We start from the raw sequence: 13027 nt of genomic DNA, 5'->3' as shown, positions 1-13027 counted from the left end.
GCCCTGCAACAAAACAAGGGGTAAATTCTTACGGTGATTGCTCCAGTCCAGCGATCCGACCGCGAGCGCTTACCTCCCCGCTTCTCGCCTGCCTCCGCTATGGCCCCGTCTCCTGCTGCAGCCGGGACGCGCAAGCATGCCAATCCCAGCCCATCACTCACCACATGTTCCTTCTGCCTCCTCCTCTGCTTCTCTGCTCCGGCACGCATGTCCCTGTCCCTAGGGCGGGTGTGTGCCGGAGCTCAGAAATTTAAGGGGCCAGAACACCCAATAATTAAGTAATCATCTGTGCCTCAGTTATAAGTTCCTCCACCTCCCACACTTCCCTGCTGGATCTTCAGTGCCCCTAGCCTGAGATTAAGCATTCCTATTGTCTGTTTGCCTTGCCCGTGTATTTTGACCCTTCAGCTACGTTATATGGCTACACACCTTTGCCGCCTGCCCTGACCTTCTGCTAAGTCTGACTACGCCTCTGCCTCATCCCTCTGTACCTCATCTTGCCCAGTTACCTGTGTGGTCGATTCTTATTGGGGGTAGCAACCTGGGTGTCGCCTGCCGCAGCAAGCCCACCCTGCCTTGTGGCGGGCTCTGGTGAAGACCAGCGGCACCTTAGACTCCGCTCCCCAATACGGCCCATGTCATCTATCACACAGCATGTGGGATCCACATCCAGCAGCGTTACTACTACTACCGTGAGTGTTACAGAAATTACCTAAAGTAAGCCAACTAATGGTCAGTCTAAAGTTAGACTAGACAGTCTACAGTTGCGCCAGATGTGGACTGAGCCACTATGATAAAGCTAGCACATTTGTAGTCTGTTCATCCAGGTCTGCATGGGTTGGGGAAGTGGGGGGTCGGGTTCTTTCTGTATAAGAAATATATTGCTTTAGTAAATACCCCCTGTGTTTAAAGGGGTGCTCCGGTGGAAAACATTTATTTTTGAATCAACTGGTGCCAGAAAGTTAAACAGATTTGTAAATTACTTCTATTAAAAAATCTTTACCCTTCCAGTACTTTTAAGCAGCTGTATGCTACAGAGGAAATTATTTTCTTTTTTAATTTCTTTTTTGTCTTGTCCACATTGTTCTCTGCTGAACTGTCCAGAGCAGCATAGGTTTGCTATGGGGATTTTCTCCTGCTCTGGACAGTTCCTGATACGGGCATCAGGTGTCAGCAGAGAGCACTGTGGACAAGACCAAAAAAGACATTCAAAAAGAAAAGAATTTCCTCTTTAGCACACAGCTGCTAAAAAGTACTGGAAGGGTAAAGATTTTTTAATAGAAGTAATTTACAAATCTGTTTAACTTTCTGGCACCAGTTGATTTAAAAAAAAAAAATAATAATTTCCACCGGAGTACCCCTTCTAGTACCACATCTAGATAAAGTAATAGAAGAGATGGAATGAGGAGGACATTAGGACAGAAGACAACCACTATGGACAGTGTAATGAGGGGGGGCATTATAACTCCATATCTATTACTTAGGTAAAGGAAGATAACACTGAAATGGTTAAATATCATATGACACAACTGCACAAAAGAAGAGAAATGAAAGACTCTTTCCCTGGTAACTTCTAGACTACAGCTGGGGGATACACAGCACGCGGTAGCAGGATGTAAGTGACATTTAAGAACTTCAAGAAAAATGAAAGACACATGGATTTACAGTGAAGTATTTATAGGAGTGGAACTGATACAGAGGGAAAAAAAATCTAAACATTTCTGGGTCTGCCTAAAAATACTGACCAAAGTACTATGAACTCAGCCTGAAGATGAGAGATTGTTATTGGATATACAGTGGTCCCTCAACATACCATGGTAATCCGTTCCAAATGGACCATCGTTTGTTGAAACCATCGCATGTTAAGGGATCCGTGCAATGTAAAGTATAGGACAGTGGTCTACAACCTGCAGACCTCCAGATGTTGCAAAACTACAACACCCAGCATGCCCGGACAGCCGTTGGCTGTCCGGGCATGCTGGATGTTGTAGTTTTGCAACATCTGGAGGTCCGCAGGTTGTAGACCACTGTTAGAGGAAGTTGTATTCACGTGTCCCCGCCACTCCGGACCGTCACCGATGCCCTGGATGTTGCCTTCCATCGCTGACGCCGCGTCCCCGGGGTGTCCCCGACGCTTCGGCAAGGCCTCTGCTTCCCCAGCATCCTCGCTCTCCTTCGCCGCCATCACGTCGCTATGCACGCCGCTCCTATTGGATGACGGGACGGCGTGCGCAGCGACGTGATGACGTCGATGGAGGGCGCCGACGATGCAGAGGATCCCGAAGAGGACGCGCCGGAGCCCCGAGGAGAGGTAAGTGACCATCAGCGGACCACACAGGGCATCGTAAACAGCTATCCGGTGGCAGCTGAAGCAGTCTGCACTGCCGGATAGCCGTTTATGCGATGGCCCCGACATACAAAAGCATCGTATGTTGATGCTGCCTTCAATGTTGAAATTATCGTATGTCGGGGCCATGGTAGGTCGGGGGGTCACTGTGTAAAAGTGACTGTATACGACACCCTTATTACATCCGTAGGAGCAGCTTCTTATCTTTACAACAGATGAAAGCGAGAAAACAACGATAAAACACCTACAGTGTCTGACATACTGAGAGAAGACGTCCTCTGTAATCTTAAAGGGGTACTCCCCTGGAAAACCGTTTTTTCTTTTTTTTAATCAACTGGTGCCAGAAAGTTAAACAGATTTGTAAATAACTTCTATTAAAAAATCTTAATCCTTCCAGTACTTTTTAGGGGCTGTATACTGCAGAGGAAATGTTTTTATTTTTGGATTTCTGTCACGCCCCCTCCCATAGACTTGCATTGAGGGGATGTGGTGTGACGTCACACGGGGGCGGAGTGGTGACGTCACGATCTTCCGTCCCGGTGGTCCAGATGGACTCAGCCTGAGGACCTCCAGCGGTTCCGGAAGCCGCTACAGGTGGGTGCTGCATGGTAGATCCAGGGGGTCCCCATCAGCGGAACTCTGGCGATCTGACATCTTACCCCCTATCCTTTGGATAGGGGATAAGATGTCTAGGGGCGGAGTACCCATTTAAGTCACGACCACAGTGCTCTCTGCTGACCTCTGCTGTCCATTTTAGGAACTGTCCAGAGCAGCATATGTTTGCTATGGGGATTTTCTCCTGCTCTGGACAGTTCCTAAAATGGACAGCAGAGGTCAGCAGAGAGCACTTTGGTCGTGACATAAGAGAAATCCAAAAAGAAAAACATTTCCTCTGTAGTATACAGCCCCTAAAAAGTACTGGAAGGATTAAGGATTAATAGAAGTAATTTACAAATCTGTTTAACTTTCTGGCACCAGTTGATCTAAAAAAAAGTTTTCCACAGGAGTACCCCTTTAATTTACCTTTGTAACCAAAGTGTTAACCTGTGCCTGCCACTCACTATATAAGGCAATGTTTCCTAACCAGGGTGCCTCCAGCTGTTGCAAAACAGCTTTTGCAACAGCTGGAGGCACCCTGGTTGGAAAGTTGTAGTTTTGCAACAGCTGGGGGCACCCTGGTTGGGAAACACTGATATAAGGATTGGCAGATTGTTATGTTGTACTGTACACAATGCCTTCCAGGATATTGTATTGGAAAATGAAAATGTCATCCTGTACTTGCTGGAATGTTTAGTCAGGGAGTGGTGCTGCATTACATGTCATAAAACAAAGAATGTGTTTATAAATGGCCCCACATACGTGGACACGACTGACATTTTCTTGCAAGATTTTTTTGCCTAAGTTTCCTGATACTTGATACTGATGTGGTGTAAAGAAAACCATAAGACAACCAATTTCTTTGTATTAGAAAAAAAAAAAGTCATTGGAGGACATGTATCATTATTTGTGTTTGGTAGAAGCAGTTTACCCCTTTTCCCGAATTCTAAATTATGCGCAGAGGAGCTAAATCTATCAATCAAGTGCAATGAGCTTCATAAATTGCAGGTAAATGTAGTAATCTCCTCAATCCACTCTTTGGAAAATAGAATCGATGATTTAGAGCATCTTGCTACGTTAAGTCCAAAATGGCTTATATTTGCGCAAAAAAAACAGCTCTTGCGGCAAAATTTTTAGTGTAAAGAAAAAGTACGCAGTTAATAAATCCATGTGTACTATAGATGTCACACCAAGGTACCCTGATTCAGCCACATCTGGAGGACATGCTCTACCAAAACGTGCGCAAAAAAATGCGCAAAAAAAAGGGCTTGCTCAAAATTTTGCGCAAAAAAATACACACAAAACAGGGGTAAAATCTTTGATACATGTCCCCCATAGGGTACATGGTGGATTTAAAGGGGTACTACGGTGGAAAACATTTTTTTTAAATCAACTGGTGGCAGAAAGTTAAACAGATTTGTAAATTACTTCTATTAAAAAATCTTTATCCTTACAGTACTTTTTAGCAGCTGTGTGCTACAGAGGAAATTATTTTCTTTTTGAATGTCTTTTTTGTCTTGTCCACAGTGCTCTCTGCTGACACCTGATGCCCATATCAGGAACTCTCCAGAGCAGGAGAAAATCCTCATAGCAAACCTATGCTACTCTAGACAGTTCCTGATACGGACAGAGGTGTCAACAGAGAGCAATGTGGACAAGACAAAAAAGAGATTCAAAAATCAAAGAATTTCCTCTGTAAAATACAGCTGCTAATAAGTACTGGAAGGATAAAGATTTTTTGATAGAAGTCACTTACAAATCTGTTTAACTTTCTGGCACCAGTTCATTTTAACAAAAAAGTTTTCCACCGGAGTACCCCTTTAATGTTAAAGGCGTTATGTCAAAATCAAAACGTAGTTATCTACAGTATATTATGTCATTGGTTGAGGTCCAAGTGCTGAGATCCCCATTGATCACATAAGAATGTGTTTCCTCTGAGCGAATGGAGTATAATCTAAACCTTATTAATAGGAAAATAAAAGAAATGACTAGGTCAAATATACAATAAAAAGTGCTGGCACCTTCACATCAGGGCTCCTGAGAAGCCATACTAACCTCTCATCATCCAAGACTCTAAAGAAAGTGAGAGGAGAGTCAGCATAAAGGCCCATGACCAGGGTTGGTGCGCTTCACTTGACATTTTGAGGGACTGTCTAGAACAGGGGTCTCAAACTCCCAACCCGAAATTTTGCGGCCAGTGCGCCAGGCAGGTGATTTTTTCAAGCATTTATCCCTGCTTCGGGCGAGTAACGCTAAATACCGGAAGACTTCACACACGTCGGCACACACTGCTACTGTACCTATATCTGTTACGCCGAGCGCTCCGGGTCCCCGCTCCTCCCCGGAGCGCTCGCTTCACTCTCCCCGCTGCAGCGCTCCGGTCACGTCCTCTGACCCGGGGCGCTGCGATTCCGCTGCCAGCCGGGATGCGATTCGCGATGCGGGTAGCGCCCGCTCGCGATGCGCACCCCGGCTCCCCTACCTGACTCGCTCTCCGTCTGTTCTGTCCCGGCGCGCGCGGCCCCGCTCCCTAGGGCGCGCGCGCGCCGGGTCTCTGCGATTTAAAGGGCCACTGCGCCGCTGATTGGCGCAGTGGTTCCAATTAGTGTGTTCACCTGTGCACTTCCCTATATCACCTCACTTCCCCTGCACTCCCTTGCCGGATCTTGTTGCCTTAGTGCCAGTGAAAGCGTTCCTTGTGTGTTCCTTGCCTGTGTTTCCAGACCTTCTGCCGTTGCCCCTGACTACGATCCTTGCTGCCTGCCCCGACCTTCTGCTACGTCCGACCTTGCTTCTGCCTACTCCCTTGTACCGCGCCTATCTTCAGCAGTCAGAGAGGTTGAGCCGTTGCTAGTGGATACGACCTGGTCACTACCGCCGCAGCAAGACCATCCCGCTTTGCGGCGGGCTCTGGTGAAAACCAGTAGTGGCTTAGAACCGGTCCACTAGCACGGTCCACGCCAATCCCTCTCTGGCACAGAGGATCCACTACCTGCCAGCCGGCATCGTGACAGTAGATCCGGCCATGGATCCCGCTGAAGTTCCTCTGCCAGTTGTCGCTGACCTCACCACGGTGGTCGCCCAGCAGTCACAACAGATAGCGCAACAAGGCCAACAGCTGTCTCAACTGACCGTTATGCTTCAACAGTTACTACCACAGCTTCAGCAGTCATCTCCGCCGCCAGCTCCTGCACCTCCTCCGCAGCGAGTGGCCGCTCCTGGGCTACGCCTATCCTTGCCGGATAAATTTGATGGGGACTCTAAGTTTTGCCGTGGCTTTCTTTCCCAATGTTCCCTGCATCTGGAGATGATGTCGGACCTGTTTCCCACTGAAAGGTCTAAGGTGGCTTTCGTAGTCAGCCTTCTGTCCGGAAAAGCCCTGTCATGGGCCACACCGCTCTGGGACCGCAATGACCCCGTCACTGCCTCTGTACACTCCTTCTTCTCGGAAATCCGAAGTGTCTTTGAGGAACCTGCCCGAGCCTCTTCTGCTGAGACTGCCCTGTTGAACCTGGTCCAGGGTAATTCTTCCGTTGGCGAGTATGCCGTACAATTCCGTACTCTTGCTTCAGAATTGTCCTGGAATAATGAGGCCCTCTGCGCGACCTTCAAAAAAGGCCTATCCAGCAACATTAAAGATGTTCTGGCCGCACGAGAAATTCCTGCTAATCTACATGAACTTATTCACCTAGCCACTCGCATTGACATGCGTTTTTCCGAAAGGCGTCAGGAACTCCGCCAAGATATGGACTCTGTTCGCACGAGGCGTTTCTCCTCCTCGGCTCCTCTCTCCTCTGGTCCCCTGCAATCTGTTCCTGTGCCTTCCGCCGTGGAGGCTATGCAGGTCGACCGGTCTCGCCTGACACCTCAAGAGAGGACACGACGCCGTATGGAGAACCTCTGCCTGTACTGTGCTAGTACCGAACACTTCCTAAGGGATTGTCCTATCCGTCCTCCCCGCCTGGAAAGACGTACGCTGACTCCGCACAAAGGTGAGACAGTCCTTGATGTCTACTCTGCTTCTCCACGTCTTACTGTGCCTGTGCGGATGTCTGCCTCTGCCTTCTCCTTCCCTGCTGTGGCCTTCTTGGACTCCGGATCTGCAGGAAATTTTATTTTGGCCTCTCTCGTCAACAGGTTCAACATCCCGGTGACCAGTCTCGCCAGACCCCTCTACATCAATTGTGTAAATAATGAAAGATTGGACTGTACCATACGTTTCCGCACGGAGCCCCTTCTTATGAGCATCGGATCTCATCATGAGAGGATTGAACTTTTGGTCCTCCCCAATTGCACCTCGGAAATTCTCCTTGGACTTCCCTGGCTTCAACTTCATTCCCCAACCCTGGATTGGTCCACTGGGGAGATCAAGAGTTGGGGGTCCTCTTGTTCCAAGAACTGTCTAAAACCGGTTCCCAGTAACCCTTGCCGTAACTCTGTGGTTCCTCCAGTAACCGGTCTCCCTAAGGCCTATATGGACTTCGCGGATGTTTTCTGCAAAAAACAAGCTGAGACTCTACCTCCTCACAGGCCTTATGATTGCCCTATCGACCTCCTCCCGGGTACTACTCCACCCCGGGGCAGAATTTATCCTCTCTCTGCCCCAGAGACTCTTGCCATGTCCGAATACGTCCAGGAGAATCTAAAAAAGGGCTTTATCCGTAAATCCTCCTCTCCTGCCGGAGCCGGATTTTTCTTTGTGTCCAAAAAAGATGGCACCCTACGTCCTTGCATTGACTACCGCGGTCTTAATAAAATCACGGTTAAGAACCGCTACCCTTTACCCCTCATCTCTGAACTCTTTGATCGCCTCCAAGGTGCCCACATCTTTACTAAATTGGACTTAAGAGGCGCCTATAACCTCATCCGCATCAGAGAGGGGGACGAGTGGAAAACGGCATTTAACACCAGAGATGGACACTTTGAGTATCTGGTCATGCCCTTTGGCCTGTGCAACGCCCCTGCCGTCTTCCAAGACTTTGTCAATGAAATTTTTCGTGATCTGTTATACTCCTGTGTTGTTGTATATCTGGACGATATCCTAATTTTTTCTGCCAATCTAGAAGAACACCGCCAGCATGTCCGTATGGTTCTTCAGAGACTTCGTGACAACCAACTCTATGCCAAAATTGAGAAATGTCTGTTTGAATGCCAATCTCTTCCTTTTCTAGGATATTTGGTCTCTGGCCAGGGACTACAGATGGATCCAGACAAACTCTCTGCCGTCTTAGATTGGCCACGCCCCTCCGGACTCCGTGCTATCCAACGCTTTTTGGGGTTCGCCAATTATTACAGGCAATTTATTCCACATTTTTCTACCATTGTGGCTCCTATCGTGGCTTTAACCAAAAAAAATGCTGATCCCAAGTCCTGGCCTCCTCAAGCAGAAGACGCCTTTAAACGACTCAAGTCTGCCTTTTCTTCGGCTCTCGTCCTCTCCAGACCTGACCCTTCCAAACCCTTCCTATTGGAGGTTGATGCCTCCTCAGTGGGAGCTGGAGCTGTTCTTCTACAAAAAAATTCTTCCGGGCATGCTGTCACTTGTGTTTTTTTCTCTAGGACCTTCTCTCCAGCGGAGAGGAACTACTCCATCGGGGATCGAGAGCTTCTAGCCATTAAATTAGCACTTGAGGAATGGAGGCATCTGCTGGAGGGATCAAGTTCTCCTGTTATTATCTACACCGACCACAAGAACCTCTCCTACCTCCAGTCTGCCCAACGGCTGAATCCTCGCCAGGCCCGGTGGTCTCTGTTCTTTGCCCGATTTAATTTTGAGATTCACTTTCGTCCTGCCGATAAGAACATTAGGGCCGATGCTCTCTCTCGTTCCTCGGATGCCTCAGAAGTTGAACTCTCTCCGCAACACATCATTCCACCTGACTGCCTGATCTCCACTTCTCCTGCCTCCATCAGGCAGACTCCTCCAGGAAAGACCTTTGTTTCTCCTCGCCAACGCCTCGGAATCCTCAAATGGGGTCACTCCTCCCATCTCGCAGGTCATGCGGGTATCAAGAAATCTGTGCAACTCATCTCCCGCTTCTATTGGTGGCCGACTCTGGAGACGGATGTTGTGGACTTTGTGCGAGCCTGCACTATCTGTGCCCGGGATAAGACTCCTCGCCAGAAGCCCGCTGGTTTTCTTCATCCTCTGCCTGTCCCCGAACAGCCTTGGTCTCTGATTGGTATGGATTTCATTACTGATTTACCCCCTTCCCGTGGCAACACTGTTATTTGGGTGGTCGTTGATCGATTCTCCAAAATGGCACATTTCATCCCTCTTCCTGGTCTTCCTTCTGCGCCTCAGTTGGCTAAACAATTTTTTGTACACATTTTTCGTCTTCACGGGTTGCCTACACAGATTGTCTCGGATAGAGGCGTCCAATTCGTGTCTAAATTCTGGAGGGCTCTCTGTAAACAACTCAAGATTAAATTAAATTTTTCTTCTGCATATCATCCCCAGTCCAATGGACAAGTAGAAAGAATTAACCAGATCTTGGGTGATTATTTGCGACATTTTGTTTCCTCCCGCCAGGATGACTGGGCAGATCTCCTCCCATGGGCCGAATTCTCGTATAACTTCAGGGTCTCTGAGTCTTCCTCCAAATCCCCATTTTTCGTGGTGTACGGCCGTCACCCTCTTCCCCCCCTCCCTACTCCCTTGCCCTCTGGTCTGCCCGCTGTGGATGAAATTTCTCGTGACCTTTCCATCATATGGAGAGAGACCCAAAATTCTCTCTTACAGGCTTCATCACGCATGAAGAAGTTCGCGGATAAGAAAAGAAGAGCTCCTCCCGTTTTTTCCCCTGGAGACAAGGTATGGCTCTCCGCTAAATATGTCCGCTTCCGTGTCCCTAGCTACAAGTTGGGACCACGCTACCTTGGTCCTTTCAAAATTTTGTGTCAAATTAATCCTGTCTCTTATAAACTTCTTCTTCCTCCTTCTCTTCGTATCCCTAATGCCTTTCACGTCTCTCTTCTCAAACCACTCATCCTCAACCGTTTTTCTCCCAAATCTGTTCCTCCCACTCCTGTTTCCGGCTCCTCGGACATCTTCTCGGTCAAAGAAATTTTAGCTGCCAAAAAGGTCAGAGGAAAAAATTTTTTTTTAGTGGACTGGGAGGGTTGTGGTCCTGAAGAGAGATCCTGGGAACCTGAGGACAACATCCTGGACAAAAGTCTGCTCCTCAGGTTCTCAGGCTCTAAGAAGAGGGGGAGACCCAAGGGGGGGGGTACTGTTACGCCGAGCGCTCCGGGTCCCCGCTCCTCCCCGGAGCGCTCGCTTCACTCTCCCCGCTGCAGCGCTCCGGTCACGTCCTCTGACCCGGGGCGCTGCGATTCCGCTGCCAGCCGGGATGCGATTCGCGATGCGGGTAGCGCCCGCTCGCGATGCGCACCCCGGCTCCCCTACCTGACTCGCTCTCCGTCTGTTCTGTCCCGGCGCGCGCGGCCCCGCTCCCTAGGGCGCGCGCGCGCCGGGTCTCTGCGATTTAAAGGGCCACTGCGCCGCTGATTGGCGCAGTGGTTCCAATTAGTGTGTTCACCTGTGCACTTCCCTATATCACCTCACTTCCCCTGCACTCCCTTGCCGGATCTTGGTGCCTTAGTGCCAGTGAAAGCGTTCCTTGTGTGTTCCTTGCCTGTGTTTCCAGACCTTCTGCCGTTGCCCCTGACTACGATCCTTGCTGCCTGCCCCGACCTTCTGCTACGTCCGACCTTGCTTCTGCCTACTCCCTTGTACCGCGCCTATCTTCAGCAGCCAGAGAGGTGAGCCGTTGCTAGTGGATACGACCTGGTCACTACCGCCGCAGCAAGACCATCCCGCTTTGCGGCGGGCTCTGGTGAAAACCAGTAGTGGCTTAGAACCGGTCCACTAGCACGGTCCACGCCAATCCCTCTCTGGCACAGAGGATCCACTACCTGCCAGCCGGCATCGTGACAATATCTCTCTGCTGCAGCCTATAACGAGCCTTCCTGGAGGGGTGGGCGCGATTGGTGACGTCATCCCATCCGCAGCGCAGGAAGCTGGGAGCCTGATGTCCTGCATGGCGCATGTGATGACGTCACCTAACGCGCGCATCCCCGCAAAGAAGGCATGTTTTAGGCTGCAGCAGAGAGATGTAAGTACTGCAGCTGTGAAACTTAACTTGCCTAATTACGTGCTTATTAAGGGTAGACCTGCTTATCGCCAGGGGCTAAACTATCTGCTTAGGGGGCATAATTGTTTAAATAGGAGCCCTACCTGCCAGGGGTAATATCTGGGGGCCTGTACACCTATTGGGAACCCCTACCTGATCACCAGGTAGGGCTCCCCAGTAGGTAGACAGGCCCCCAGATAGATATTACCCCCATCAGTGATGGGGATCAAATCTATCTGGGGCCCTACCTGATGGGGGTCATATCTATCTGGGGGCCTGTGTACCGACTGGGGAACCCTACCAGATGGGAGTCATATCTATCTGGGGGTATGATGGGGTCATTATATGTGAGGGGCACATGATGGGGGCATTATATGTGAGGGGCAAATGATGGGGGCATTATATGTGAGGGGCGCATGATGGGGGCATTATATGTGTGGGGTGCATGATGGGGGCATTATATGTGTGGGGCGCATGATGGGGGCATTATATGTGAGGGGCGCATGATGGGGGCATTATATGTGAGGGGCGCATGATGCGAGCATTATATGTGAGGGGCGCGTGATGGGGGCATTATATGTGAGGGGCGCGTGATGGGGGCATTATATGTGAGGGGCGCATGATGGGTCATTATATGTGAGGGGCGCATGATGGGTCATTATATGTGAGGGGCGCGTGATGGGGGCATTATATGTGAGGGGCGCATGATGGGTCATTATATGTGAGGGGCGCATGATGGGGGCATTATATGTGAGGGGCGCATGATGGGGGCATTATATGTGAGGGGAGCGTGATGGGGGCATTATATGTGAGGGGCGCGTGATGGGGGCATTATATGTGAGGGGCGCATGATGGGGGCATTATATGTGAGGGGCGCATGCTGGGGGCATTATATGTGAAGGGCGCATGATGGGGGCATTATATGTGAGGGGCGCATGATGGGGGCATTTAATGTGAGGGGCGCATGATGCGGGCACTATATGTGAGGGGCGCATGATGGGGCATTTTATGTGAGGGGCACATGATGGGGCATTATATGTGAGGGGCACATGATGGGGGCATTATATGTGAGGGGCGCATGATGGGGGCATTATATGTGAGGGGCGCATGATGGGGGCATTATATGTGAGGGGCGCATGATGGGGGCATTATATGTGTGGGGCGCATGATGGGGGCATTATATGTGAGGGGCGCAAGATGGGGGCATTATATGTGAGGGGCGCATGATGGGGGCATTATATGTGAGGGGAGCGTGATGGGGGCATTATATGTGAGGGGCGCATGATGGGGGCATTATATGTGAGGGGCGCATGATGGGGGCATTATATGTGAGGGGCGCATGATGGGGGCATTATATGTGAAGGGCGCATGATGGGGGCATTATATGTGAGGGGCGCATGATGGGGGCATTTAATGTGAGGGGCGCATGATGCGGGCACTATATGTGAGAGGCGCATGATGGGGCATTTTATGTGAGGGGCACATGATGGGGCATTATATGTGAGGGGCACATGATGGGGGCATTATATGTGAGGGGCGCATGATGGGGGCATTATATGTGAGGGGCGCATGATGGGGGCATTATATGTGAGGGGCGCATGATGGGGGCATTATATGTGTGGGGCGCATGATGGGGGCATTATATGTGAGGGGCGCAAGATGGGGGCATTATATGTGAGGGGCGCATGATGCGGGCATTATATGTGAGGGGCGCATGATGGGGGCATTATATGTGAGGGGCGCGTGATGGGGGCATTATATGTGAGGGGCGCGTGATGGGTCATTATATGTGAGGGGCGCGTGATGGGGGCATTATATGTGAGGGGCGCATGATGGGTCATTATATGTGAGGGGCGCATGATGGGGGCATTATATGTGAGGGGAGCGTGATGGGGGCATTATATGTGAGGGGAGCATGATGGGGGCATTATATGTGAGGGGCGCATGA

General features: G+C 50.0%; 1 protein-coding gene across 2 annotated transcripts in view; it reads right to left on the bottom strand.

The window, feature by feature from the left end:
• LOC130273971 (acetyl-coenzyme A synthetase, cytoplasmic-like) overlaps positions 1–13027 on the bottom strand; it is a 77602-nt gene that overhangs the window by 27479 nt on the left and 37096 nt on the right. The gene's annotated exons all lie outside the window — the stretch shown is intronic.

This window comes from Hyla sarda, chromosome 5, assembly GCF_029499605.1.
Source record: "Hyla sarda isolate aHylSar1 chromosome 5, aHylSar1.hap1, whole genome shotgun sequence".
In the NCBI taxonomy this organism is placed as follows: domain Eukaryota; kingdom Metazoa; phylum Chordata; class Amphibia; order Anura; family Hylidae; genus Hyla; species Hyla sarda.
The sequence above is the reverse complement of the archived record's forward strand: the minus strand, read 5'-3'. Positions and strand labels throughout refer to the sequence as shown.